Consider the following 14,358-nt stretch of genomic DNA (forward strand, 5'->3'; position numbering starts at 1 on the left):
CAGCTCGACCTGTGACAAATGAGATGGTATGTTTTGGGCTCAAAGTTAATACATGAAACTGACAAATTCAAGCGGGGGGGGGTCACTGTAGCATAATGTGGTGGCTTTCACCAGTAAGAAGAGTACATAGTAACTTGGAAATATTTACATAGTGATATACATAATGTGTGTGATCCAAAAATATGTATATAGTAGTATAAATAATGTTTAAGACACAAAATGTGTAACTAGAGTGCTGTTTCCTTTAAGTGTGGTCAGTAGTTTGTTCAGTTGTGTCTGTTACTTTAAGAGTAGAGAATAACCTACCTCTTTTAGTAGGCTCAGGTTTGTTGGGTGAACATTTAGAGATAAAATAAAAAGAGAATTAAGCCAAACCAGGCATAGAATGCTTGCCTTTGGAAAAGAGATCTTAATGTTCAGGGCAATATGTTTAGGAGACCAAAGTGAAAAACATCCTTGGAGAAAAACCTGAAAATATTCCTGCCAGGAAAAGACAATCTCAAAAAAAGAGCTACTATTAGAAACATTTCCCAAGAGTCTAACTGAATGTTCTGGCTCTATATTTTAGTTACAATCACAAGACTTTATTTTTGTTTCTTGTCTCTAAGAACGTCTTATTGTTTCTAAGAACCTGTCTTATCTGCACTTATTTATAATAAACTTCATTTTTTTAATAAAAAACGTTTGTCTCAGCTGCATTATTTTATCATATATATGTATGTATATACAGAGATAGATATATGCAAGCAGCCATGAAAACTTTGCTAAATTTGCTTTTGCTATCACATTTGTTTTAGGTTTATTTAATATGTAGAATTCCACGCAGTATAACAGTGTCTGCTGCCACATTGTGTGAGATTTCATTGCTAAATGCCAAGGATGTGTTTCATCTGTTTGCTTATTATCCTGAAGGTGAGTTATTCTATTTGTATGATAATACTGAATTGCAGGCCTTGCACTTGTGCCCAAGTGCAGAACATAAATGTTACACTATGTACATTGTTTTTGAGTTTTAAGAGTACGTAACCACAACTTTCATTATTTCTCACTCAGTATTTCTCTCTTAGGCTGTCAAAGTTGAGAATGACACCCTGGTGGTATAGTCAATGGACTCAGTGGCCCTCAAGCCACAGGTTAGGCCATCATGAGACAGGTTAGTTTTACCCTACTGATGATGTGTTGTTGCGATAGTAATCCTGCTCAGTACGAGAGGAACCACAGGTTCAGACAATTGGTGTATGTGCTTTGCTGAAGAGCCAATGGTGTGAAGCTATCATCTGTGGGATTATGACTGAATGCCTCTAAGTCAGAATCCTGCCTAAACATAATGATACCGCAGCACCATGGATCTCTGTTTGGCCAGGGATAACCGGCTGCAAGGTCGGCGAGCAGCGCCGCTTGTCACTTGGTCGGAGCACAGATTGAAGGGGGGTGCCTCTCTCCAACAGTGCACCGCACGTTCGTGTGGAACCGGGTGCTAAATCATTCATAACATGACCTGATTCTGAGTCAGGGTTTCATACGTAGCAGAGCAACAAAAAGCTGCGATCTATTGAAAGTCAGCCCTCGAGCCAAGCTTTAGGGAATTTCACTCAAATGGCATGCATTTTCCACCTTTTATGTCTTTCATTCACTGCAAAAAACACATGTATTACCAATCTTTGAACATACAAAGTCTGCATTTACTGAAGTAAACTTGTCATGTGACTATATGACTTTGATGACTCTTTGAAATACTTAAAGATACATAATAATCCCTTAAGTGACATAAATTAATAAGTTCACTAAAATTCAGTAACTCACAAATGTGAAGTTGTTTATTCTCACTGATGGGTTCGGAGCCGATCCTCGGCTCCGAGAGGCCGTTAGCAAAGCTCAAGGTTTACCAGTAGCTCGAAACCAAGCCCCTTATCCCGTGATGCACTGCTGGAATTACCTCAGATCTAGTTTGCCGCGACACAGATCTCGGTGTTCCAGATTGTTCAGACCAATTTTATTGGATAGATAAGTGCCCTGTATTGGCTTTGTTTTTTCCATAGAAGTGTTTCTAGTTAGCAGTTGGCCTAGTAGGGTTGGCCTTGTATTTAACTAAATTCATAGTCAGTAGTTAATTCAATAGCTAATAGTTGCTTAGAGTGTGTTTTCTATTTGTTTAAATTTAGAATGTCTGAAGAGAAAGAGAAGCAACATCCTAAATCTGGCTTCAAAAAATGTCCGGACTGTGGACAAAAAATGTCAGTCACTGACGGGCACGTTCAGTGTGTCTATTGTCTGGGGGCATTACACCTACAAGACTCTTGTAGCATCTGTCACGCCTTCTCTTCCAGGGTACTTTTAGAGAGGAGGAGGAAATTGGTGGATAGGGGTTTACTTCAGCACCCCTTCTCGGAAGCACTGGGTGACCAGGATGGTGCTAGCAAATCTTCTAAGTCATCCAAATCTTCAGGTGACTCCAAGTTATCTAAAAAGGCTAAAAAAAAGGAGGGCTTAGTGTCATCAGTTCCACTGCCTTCGGAACCGAGTGTCCCTTCTGTTCGGAGTCAGCTCACAGCTTTGGAGCCGGTTTCTGAGATTCCCTCATCTCCTCTACTTCAATCGGCACCCTCGGTGCACTCCTTGAAGTCTTCTGTCAGCCTCTCAGATCTGGATATGGACCAGTTAGTTCAGAAGCTTTTACGGGCACCAGGCCTTGCCAAATTGTTGTCGGCTCCGACGCCTCCGTCAGAACCGAAAACCATTACCCTGGACTTGACTGCTCCTCCTCCGAGCCGTACTGGACTTTCGGAGCCGGAGGAGGCCGACCTTATGGTTGTTGAGCCTGTGGAGCCGAGACCTGCTCCAGTGTTATCAGTCCCATCTACTCGGATGTCCTCGGCGCCGATCTAGGGACTCTAGGAGCCGACACTCTCCTGTCGGGTCCGGAGAGGATAATCATACCGATTTGTCAGTGCTGACTCTTCCTCTCAGGTCTTCGGCTCGGATGAGCTTGGCTCCAACCTCGGGCTCGGAGCCCATGGCCTTGGTGCGGGAGGATCGGATGGTCCCTCCGGATCCGTCTACCCCTTCTCATCAGAGTCATGGTGCGTTTGATGCCATGAGTAGAGTCCTGTCTCCAAAGACATCATCAGCATCAGGTCTGGCTTCCTCCTCCCCTCAAGTGCCTGTGTCCGCTCCTGCTTCTACCGGTCAACCCAAGCGTAGAGACCCTGAGCCTCAAGTAGCCCCACAGGGTGCCCCCTGCTCTTCTGAGACCTTCCCAGAAGCCCCCACTGAGGAGGTACCCAGGAAGAGATTGTGCAAGAGGAGGCACTTCAACTCCCCACAGGAGTCTTTGACATCTAACACTGACTTGGATGAGTCAGAAGGGTCCCCTCGATCCCTCTCTGAGGATATCTCCTTTGTGGATATATAAGAGATCCTTAATCAGAGGGGTGGTTGGCAGTCCAAAAGCCCTACTGAGGACGAGTCAGTGCTTTTGAGTCTCAACCTTCTACCTCTTGGGTGTCTCCGCCTTATGATGAGCTCATGGAGCTGATCTCTCGTAAGGCGTGGGAGTCTTTGGAGGCCATGGAACCTGTCCCTCAGAAACCAAATAAGTTCATCTCTGCCCCCATGGACAAAGCATTTTTGACTAAGGGAGTGCCTGTTGATGCCATAGTGGTGGCGGCAGCCACCAAAAAGGAAACGTCTGAGACGTCCTCATCTATCCATCCTCCTAACAGAGATTCCAGGATCATGGATAGATATGGGAAACACATGTTTAGTTCAGCGACTTTTTCCCTTCGAGCACTGAACTACTTAACCCATTTTACCAGACTACAAAGAGATCTCTTGAAGGAGCTAGGAGATACTCTCCAGGGTACGGTAGCTGCAGGGGTTGCCGACAAATTTACCACTCAGCTCACAACCCTAAACTCATTGTGAACTCATCCATGCATCTCATATCTTACGCAGCTGATGGTTCGAGTAGGGCCACAAGTTCAGGCATTGCTCTGCATAGACAAGCCTGGATGCATCTCTCTTCCTTTGCGGAGCCTTTCAAGTCTTCCTTTATCAACACCCCATTTGATGGCTCATCCCTGTTTGGGCCCAAGGTAAAGGAAACTCTAACCAGGTGTGAGCAGGAAGGAAAGACTCTATCTGCCATCGGAGTCCGTTTTTCTACCCCTACTTGGCCCTATCCCAAGGGCCCTAAGGGCGGAAAGATGTGGTTCCAAAAAGCCCAGGGAGCCTTTCAGGACATACGTGGTGAAACCCCCTCTAGAGGCAGAGGAGGGCGTTATAATGGAAGATGCTGCCCGCATGGCAGGGGGGGTCCGCAACAGCAGGGTGACAGAGGCCAGTTCTCTTGTCAGCCCTACCAGCGCTCCTGAAAGGAGACCCAGCTGTCCGGCTCTGGAGGCAGTCGGGGGTTGCTTATCTTTGTACCCAGAAGCCTGGCTAAGCATAACATCTGATACCTGGGTACAAAGCATCATTTGCAGAGGATATTTCATACCGTTCTCTTCCCCTCCCACTCCTGTCAGCAGAATCCTGGATGTTCCACCCAGTCTCAGGGGACAAGCAACTATAGAGGTCCGCAAGTTGCTAGAAAAAAGAGTCATCCAGCCAGTCCCAGCAGACCAAACAGGATTTGGAACTTACTCAAGATTCTTTTTGGTACCAAAGAAAACAGGGGACTGGAGACCTATCTTGGACCTCAGCAGACTCAACCAATTTGTAAAAAAAGAGAAGTTTGTAATGGTCATGCTTCAGGCCATTCTTCCCTTTTAGGGAAAGGCGATTGGATGTGCTCCATCGATCCCAAGGATGCATACTACCACATAAAGATGAACAGATACTCCAGAGATCACCTGCATTTCTGGCTGGGAGCCAATCGCTACCAGTTTCGAGCCCTGCCCTTTGGTCTCACTACAGCCCCCAGAGTGTTCACCAAATGCATGGCAGTGGTCACGGCTCTCCTGAGGCGTCTAGGATTCCTGGTGTTTCCATACCTAGACAATTGGCTCCTTACCGCCACCACCAGCCATCAACTGATTCAGGCAACAGAATCTACTCTGACACTCTGCAACCACTTAGGCATTACAGTCAACTTCGAAAAGTCTGCCTTGTCGCCATCGCAGCATACTGTCTTTATAGGAGCAGAGTTAGATACCTCAACCACCACTCTACATCTTCCAGTCTAAAGGGTCTCACTTCTTCGCCAACACGTCAACTCATTGGTGTCAAAGAACAAAGCTACAGCCACAGAGGTCTTGAAGGTACTAGGTTTGATGGCGGCAGCAATTCTAGCCATTCCACTCGCAAGGATGCATATGCGAATTCTTCAATGGCTTCTGTTTGCTCAATGGTCTTACCAGAAATTGCCAATGAACCATATGATTCTCATCACAAACTCTTGCAAGAGGGACCTTCAGTGGTGGTTGATGTCTGTTTATGTCACAATAGGATGACCCTTTGTGCTCCCCCCCAGTAGCCATTGTGACCATGGACACTTCCCTGATGGGGGGGTATTTTCCGGGAAAGACTGCCCAAGGCACATGGGCAGATCAAGAGTCACATCTGCATATCAATGTTCTGGAGTTGAGAGCAGTACTTCTGGCGTTGCAGTACTTTCAGGACTCTCTTGCTCTAGGGACAATTGCAATTCAGACAGACAACATGTCAGTGGTCTGGTACTTGGACAAAGAGGGTGGAACCAAGTCTTACCCCCTTTGTTTTAATACATTCTGTCTGAAAATAGTCATAGATGTGTTATTTTTTTGGTTGTGGCTCTTGATATATTCCTTCAGACTGCTGGCCCATTTGGCACACCAGCTCCACTGTCAGTTGTGTCTTGTTCTAAGTCTGTAAAGTTTCTTTTTGGGACAAAGCTTTTCCTGGATGTCAGGGTCCCACCTGTATGACACTCTTGGACATGGCATTACCTGGGTGTCAGTCCCTTGCCTATATAACTCTTTTGGTCAGTTCCTTGCTTTGTTATTAGGCCTATACCTGTATAGATACTGTTGTCTGCACAGTTTTTCGTATCCTTCTGTAACTCCTCCTCAGTGAGCAGCAAATGCCTCTGTTGTTTACACCTCATTTTTCTTTCTATAGAAGAAATGCATGTCCTGTTTGTTTATTTATGTTTGTTTACCAGGGTAGTGCACTTGGGCTCAGCCCGGGTGAAATGCAAAAGATTTCACAAAACAAAAATACAGAAATGTAAGCAATAACAGAGTAGTTCGGGCTAATTGTATAGAAAAAAAAACCTGTGTTGAGTTGATACCTTCTAGTGAACAAGCACTGTGTAATGCATACGTTAGTTTCTAAAGTGGGTCAATCTTCCTTGAATCTTGAGAGAGGAGAAGAGACTTGGAAAGGAGATAGGTTAGGTCAGGTGATATATCCTCTGTTGAAACAGGTTGGATGAGGAAGTGCTTTTTGAGTTGCTTTCTGAATTTTGAATAAGTGTTGATGTCCTTTACTTTAGCTATACCTCCAGGCCATGTGATAATGTGACAGATCTTGCAGTTTTTTTCTGGCTGTACTTACAGACCTTTTCATTGAATGATGGGTCTTTCATCTGCACTGTACCACAGCACATTTAAAATTTTTAATGGAGTTTCTGGGTTTTTATCTGCATTGAATAGCGTACTTTAGGACAGTTTTCATAATCAGTTATGAAATGTGCTTAGGTTACCCTAGATGTTTGTGGATGAATGTAGCTTAGCTGCGATTCATAAAGGCCATATACGCAAATTCACAATGATCTCAAATGTGCCTTTGTAAATATGCAAATAATGAGATGGAAATGAGAAATGGTATAAATTTTCATATGGTAACAAAGCATGTTGTGCACCATTTGTGATTCACAGTCAGATTCTCCCGCTTTTCTAGGCTGGTCATAAATGTGCCATATAAAGAGATACCTTATCAAATCTGTTGTAGTTGCATTTGGCGAAAACACTGTCACTTGCTGCTAGCTTTATTTCCAGGTCTGAGTTATTTGTCTTGGCTGGGCAAAACCACTTGTGCCCAGTGGTGCTTGTAGCCAAGAAGGTAAAAATATGAGCAGAGGATAACTCATTACAAATTTGACAATCAAGAAATCCCTGATAGGTTCAGGGTGGACAGGGACATTATAATGGTCTTAGTGGGTATGCTTGACCCCATAGTGACAGTAGGGAATGCGGTGGCTTCCTGTCCATGTTGACACCAAGGTATGTATAGCTCTCTCTATACTTGCTACAGAGACCTTCTAGAGACAGAAAGGGGGCACATTGGAGATCTCACAGACTTCTTCCCCCAGGGTACTGCAGCAGTTCTTGCATGTACTCTTTGCATACTTTGATCAGTATATATATATTTCCCATTGTCACCTCAGGACTGAGCCAGGACTGTGCATGCCTTTTATGGGCTGGCACATTTCTCTGAGGTACTCGGTATGATAGATTGCGCCCATGTTACAGTTAGGTTCCGTTTTGGTCCACAGAGGGAGCTGTACCTCAATAGGAAGGGCTACCATTCCATCGATTGCCAGGTCATGTGTAATGCATGTGGGTACATCACTAATGTTCCTGCCTAGCATCCTGGCATTGCACATAATTCCTAAATCTAGCACACTAGCTCACTCTACTGTCTCTTCCTCCATGGTAGGATGCCCAGTGATAATCTTGTTGGTAAGTGGACAAATATTTTTTTGCATATTTTATTTAAGTAGTTATTGATGTTAAAAATGTATTGCTGAATAGTAAACTTTTTTCTGTGTTGTCCCCACCCCTTTTTCTCTGTCTCTCTGTTTTTTTTTCTTTTTACTGTTTTCAAGTGATGCCGGTTATCCATTGGAGTCAATACTAATGACACCAGTGAGAAATCCAAACGGAGCTGCAGAGGAGACATATAACACATCCATGTCCCAGAACCTTATTGTCATTGAGAGGATCTTTGGCCTCCTGAAGTGCTGTTTCAGGTGCCTGGATGAGTCTGGGTGTGCCTGTCAGTGTGACCCAGCTACTGCGTGCAGGATATTTACTGTATGTTGCATTCTGCATAACATGATCATGCGCCAGTGTGGTGGTAAAGTGTCCTATTCTGTCACTGCAGCTCCCAATCCCAGTCTCATAAGACTAATGATAACCAGCTGGCAGCATTAGTAAGAGAACCCATGTGGCAGACTTGTACATGGAATGTGGCTGCACAGGTAAAGAGGTGGCATCTAGTCCACAGCTATGAACCATGGCACTCTGGTTAGGGTTTCCTTTATTGTAAAAACACACATAGTGTATATGCATGCAGTGATATCTGTGGGCTATGCTGTGTACTGCATGGTCTGCTGTCAGTGTTCATCTGACATTCTGTCTCATCATAAAACATGTTTTTTATTATCTTTTAGAAAAGCTACTCATATTATTGTTACTTAAAGTCATGCCTGAGTGGTCACTGACTCCTGTTCAATGATGTCATAAGGTTATCATTTGAAAAATAATCACATTTTTGTCTGCTTTGATGATTAAATTCTTCTGTACTGCTTACTTAAGTATACAGGTACTGAATATTGTCAGCAGTGAAAATACTTCATTAGGTAACGCATTGTAAATTCAATGAAAATTTATTATACTGCTTTTTTATATTATGTCATCCTTTCTTAGATTATTCTGTGTACTGCACATCAGATCATGCACAATAATTTCTGACTTTAGAAGCATAAAATACTATCATCATTTGTGCAGTAGGCAGGGAGAAGTGGCAGCAGTGTAAGTTTACATGGCAGGATACTCATTTTAATCTGTCATTCACTTATTTATTTCTACTGAACATTTTTGTGGATTACTACTCTTATGTTGTAGTTAACTGCCATCTGAAGGAATGCTAATCCATGTATCATTTTGTCTACCTTTAATTGATGGTGTACATACCAGTTTTAGAGGGCTGAAATTCATACATTTGCAAACTTGGTACCCCCAACCCCATCCCTACCCCTACCCCCATTCAGCTAAACATGCAACTCTGTCTTTGAAGCTGATTCACAGTAGTTTAATACCAAATAAGTCATACAGACCTCCCATAGACAGGCTATGCAATGGTGCAAATAATTCTGAAGTGGGGCTACCATGAGAACTGTAAAGTGAGTTGGTCCGATGTCATGAGCAAGTGATCCTGCTGACACTAATTTGACATGGCTGCATGACCAAGATAATGACCTGAAATGTGAAGTTCTGCTAGGTGTAGAGGAACACTGACATGGCCGGCACAAAGTATGTTGTGGTTGCCTGCCTTGGCTAGTTACATTAGTTTCCTGAGAAGCAACAGTTTTATAATGTGATCTTCCCCCATGTGTATGGACAGTAGCCTGTCTTCTGTCCCTTGCAAGACTGACTCCATCTTGACTCTGGTATGTCCTAACTAGTGTATGAATGGAGGTGGCCACTCATGCTTGGTCTGCCATCATACTAAGCTTCAGTGTGATCATGCATTATCCATACTCTAAACCATTTCCAAGTAGTGCAGGAAATCATGACCTATACCCCAGAGGACTCTGACCATTTCCAGATGAATCTCTGTGGTACTACTCTGAGCCCTAACAGTGTCATGGCACATTTCCTGTTTGGTAGCTAATGCTTTACATGTTTCATGGGGTAGCTGTAGGAAATTCCTGCACTTGGCTCCCATTTGTAAAGGTGTCACTGTGGACACTGTTACCTCTGAATGCTTGTCATCATCCTCAAAGTGTTCCTCTGGGTTTTGAGCTATTCATAGGTTCATAGGTTCATACTAGGCTATCTGCCCAAGGGCATTTATAAGCCTAGCCCAGAGTTTTGTGGCTTTCGCCACCCCTTTAGTTTGGAGGATACTATGCTCTATTGGTATAGAGTTGCTTGGGGTGTTCCTCCTATACAAGCATGAGTAGTGATGCACTGTCACTTTTTGCAGAGTTGCTAACATATGGGGTGAGAGATCCTGCCATTAAACTTGGGGACTGCCTTCTATGTTCCTCAGGCTGCCTCATAAATATAACTAAGTTATCATCATCAGCAGCAGCAACACCCACTCTGCTGCTGGTATCATCCAAATTTACTGGTATAGTTGAACTGTTTGTTTCTGATGCTGACACTGTACAAAATATTTGAAAACATTAATAATAATGGAATAGCATGCAGTAATGTATGTTTACAAGAGGTGAGTGGGACACACAATTCACACTGCCTTCATTTCTGTTCTGTTCTGATGCACAAAGTTCACCTAATAATAATTAATTGTGTCATGTTTAATGACATCATTCCTTGTTAGCATTCAGTTCTCTATATAAATATATGTTACTGATTTTAAACCAAGCTTCATGAGCAGGTGAGTATTGCTCCTGCTGCAGACATTAGTAATATGAGACAGTGTCTACACCACCTCTAATTATTCCTGTTCCACCACCTTCAGTTTCATAGTCATTCCCACAGATGAATCATTTGGCGTCAACTGAATAAAATTCTGAGACCAAATTTCATTCTGCCTGGTCATGCTTCTAGTAAGTGCTACCATATACTTTTTATTTTTCTTGCACTGTGCCAATGTTCAGTTTCTGCCACATACTGCAATAATGTCAACAACTATTTGATTCCAGGCCTTGTTCATCTTGGCTTGCCTGGGTCCCTTTAACAAAAAGAAGTTTTCCATATGCACTAACTGCTGCCATGAAGGCAAAATATAAGCAAAAGATAACTCATTTTAATTTTGACAATCAGGAAATCCTTCTTAGATTAAGAGTGGACAGGGACATTATAGGTTTCTTAGTCTGTATTTTCCTCATGGCTGAAGTTATCCTTTCTCTGCTTTGATCCCTCATTTTCCATCATTACTACATTTGCAAGAAAAAAAGGGCCACTGTCAGAAAGTGTAACAAAAATATTTGGATGTAATCAGCTTTTAAAGCAAAAAAACATTGGCCAAGTCTTTCTACCACCCATATTAAATACAAATGTTAACCAAAAACCAAGTAGATACCAGTGAATTGAAACCACAAAACGAAAAAAGTCACTGGGAGCTCACCAATAAGAGGAACGAGTAAGATGTTTAATGAAGCACAGCCACAAACACAAACGTAACAGAATATGCTGAAGAACAGAGTTGTTCTGTTCTTCAGCATATTCTGTTACGTTTGTGTTTGTGGCTGTGCTTCATTAAACATCTTACTCGTTCCTCTTATTGGTGAGCTCCCAGTGACTTTTTTCGTTTTGTAAATACAAATGTTACTTAACATGAACCATATAATTTCATACAGAAATCTCAGTATTATTTACACTTCAGTTAGGTATGAATATAATCCCTTTTGTCACAAAAAGTGTCCTTGCCCTATCCTTTGCTATTGTCATGTACTCGTAATGCTGGCATTTTGTATTCATCACTGTCACTCCAAAAGTCTTCAGTTCATCACACATGTTGATATTCGTAGTACTGCAGAACTTCAGTAGTAAATTACTGCGTTTATATCCATGTATGCACATGCAGTAAATTATACTTTAGTGATGATAATTTTCTGTCATCAGTAACAGAAGCATAGCTAGTTCAACCAGCACCAGTACTATCCCACCCCCTCGGAGCAAAGAAAAGCACTTTACTGTATTAAGCTGATTGGTATATTGTAAGTGATTGGCTTATTACAGTTAGATCTATGCTTCCCACAGTTCTTCCATTTACTATCCCACCCCCTCAGAGCAAAAAAAAAAGCACTTTACTGTAATAAGCCGATTAGTATATTGTAAGTGATTGGCTTATTACAGTTAGATCTATGCTCTCCATAGCTCTTCCATTCTTCCATTGAAGAGCAAAAAAAAAAACATTCCTTCTACTGGCACACCAACCAGTTACACCAACATTCCCCCAATTCCTGCACCAGCCATTAAGGTTCTGTTTGTGTGCCCTGCCTTTACCCCTCCTTCAGCATATTTTATTTAAAAAATAATTTCTTCTTTTAAATTGTAGCAAACAGTTCGCTACCAGTGTAACACACAGTTTACTACAGTTTATACCCTACCTGCACAGAGTGCTACAGCACTCGTGTTTTAATTTAAAAAAAAAAAAGCACATTTCTTCTTTTATACTGTAGCAAACTGCTTGCTACAGTTTTTAATCTGCCAGCATGGAGCCCAAAGGCATTCATGCTTTAGTTTAAAAAAAGTCTTCTTTTAAAACTGTAGCAAACTGCTTGCTATAAATGTAGCAAACAGTTGCTACAGTTTATATCCTGCCTGCATAGAGTCCTAAAGCACTTGGGTTTTGGTTAAAAAAATAAATTTTTTTGTTTGACTTTTAAACTGTAAATGTACAATGTAGCAAGCAAAAACAATTTAGACTATACATGGAGTGCTACAGCACTCAGGTTTGACCACAGAAGACGGCATTGTAATAAAGCAAGCTCAGGATTGGCTGATCACTCCCCTGACACTTTGCATCAAGGGCAGTTGCCCGTCTTACCCCACCCTAGCTACGCCACTGATCAGTAATCATTTCCACTGTTTCTGTTATGAAATCAAACTTCCAAATGACACAAATCCATCAATTGGTTATTGCTATCATAACGTGCACATCATATATGTAAATTCATTAAATATGACCCTTAACTTATTAATGAAATGTATTTTGAAATGTTTCTTAGCTGGCTGCGGTGGTACAGTGGTTAGCATTGTCGCCGCACAGCAAGAGGTTCTCCCATTCGAGTCTCAGCTGGAGCGCCTTCTGTGTGAAGTCTGCATGTCCTGCCCGCGGTCGAGTGACATTAAAGACATGCAGGTAGGTGCGAGTGTGAATGGGTGGGCCTTCTTTGAAAGTTGGGCATCAGGCTGGCAACTCGGCACCATAAAAATTCACTGCCAATCATTAGCGGACTGGAGTTCCACTGTGGCAACCCCTCACCGGGAAAAACCGAAAGACATTACTTTATTTTGAAATGTTTCTTATTAAATTATAATATTTTTAAAAATATTTCCTTACTCTAATAAATCTGTGGTATTCTTATGTATATTTACCATCTGTGTCCGCTATTGGCAAGTTAATATGACAATGCTCAACTTTTTAAAATTCATGGCCATTTGCATGTGTTATAGGCACATTAGGCTAATTTACATTCATATCTATGAATCATAGAAGTACGCAAATGTACCCAAGATGTATTGGAGAATTACAGTTTTATGACGATCATGAACATGCGGCCAGAGTAACATGAATGTACATTAAACTGACACGGATGTTCTGTGGACAGCTCTGCAGTCTGCAGTGCTAGTCAGCGTTCCAAGGCTTGCTGTGGGAACAAGCAAATGGCCCTAGACTAAATCAGACTGAGGTTAAAAAAAAACAAAATGGAGTCATCTGAATGTTAAGTTTGCAGCAATATGAAATGTAATCCCTTCTCACCCAACATTATGTGTTATACTCCAGCACCTCAAACAAATCATAAGTTCCTAACACTTAAAAATAACATGCATAATAACATTAAACCCCTCCCATCAAAAAAGAAGAAAACTTAAGAAGAAAAATTCTGCTGTGCTGCATGAGACATACTGTTTTTCTGGTACAAAAATTAACCTTTTTAGCAGTGAACATTAACAATAGGAGTTATTAATCATGTAATGTGAAGCTGTCCTGTCTCACCATTCATTCTTACTGATGGGTTTGGAGCCGATCCCTTGGCTCTGAGTTGGCCTACTACAAAGCTTGAGGTCTTCAAATAGCTCGAGGCCAAGTTCCTATCCCATGATACACTTAGAGTTACCTCAGATCTAGTTTTCTGCTGCAACAGATCAGAGGTTTTCACTAGCTCGGGCCAGCAAAACCTTTAATCTGAAGTAGTTAACTTCATTTGTGCAGCAACCTTTGGGAATCGGATCCGACCTCGGATCCGGGCCGGCAGTTTTCAACAGCTTTAGATCCGAGCTCCAAGCTCCTCCCCTACCCATAATCCCCTGCCAACCCTGACTGACCTCAGATCTAGTTTGCCGCGGTTTAGTTCAGCAGCTTGATCCAGAGTTTCCAGGCGTTTTCGTTCTCTTTGTGAGAAAAATTTAACTATTATAACATTTCTCTTTAACCTGTGGTGTGAGAGTGTGTTTAGCTCCCCTTTTCTGTCTAAAAGCTCTCTTAGTTTAAATTATTTTATTTCTATTTAACCTCCCCCTTCCTCGTGGTTCTGTCAGGGTTGTGTGTGTGTGTGTGTTTGGGGCCTAGTGTGTGTGAGCTACTTTCTTTAAGTATGTCTGAGGCCCCAAAGATAATGTTTTCTAAGTGCACCGAGTGTGGTCATAAGCTGTCCCCAGCGGATGGCCACACTCGGTGTGTCTTGTGCCTTGGGGTTGAGCACCTGTCCTCTGGTTGTACCATTTGTGCAGCGTT

General features: G+C 42.3%; 1 long non-coding RNA gene across 1 annotated transcript in view; it reads left to right on the top strand.

Annotated features, from left to right (window-relative positions):
• The first annotated feature begins 803 nt into the window (after window positions 1–803).
• LOC122800039 overlaps window positions 804–14,358 on the top strand; it is a 545,736-nt gene continuing 532,181 nt past the window's right edge. The window contains exon 1 of the long non-coding RNA XR_006364522.1: window positions 804–912. This is a non-coding gene — a long non-coding RNA (uncharacterized LOC122800039). The remainder of the gene's footprint in view (window positions 913–14,358) is intronic.

Source organism: Protopterus annectens, chromosome 4.part0, assembly GCF_019279795.1.
Source record: "Protopterus annectens isolate FY-2018-M chromosome 4.part0, PAN1.0, whole genome shotgun sequence".
Taxonomy (NCBI): domain Eukaryota; kingdom Metazoa; phylum Chordata; order Ceratodontiformes; family Protopteridae; genus Protopterus; species Protopterus annectens.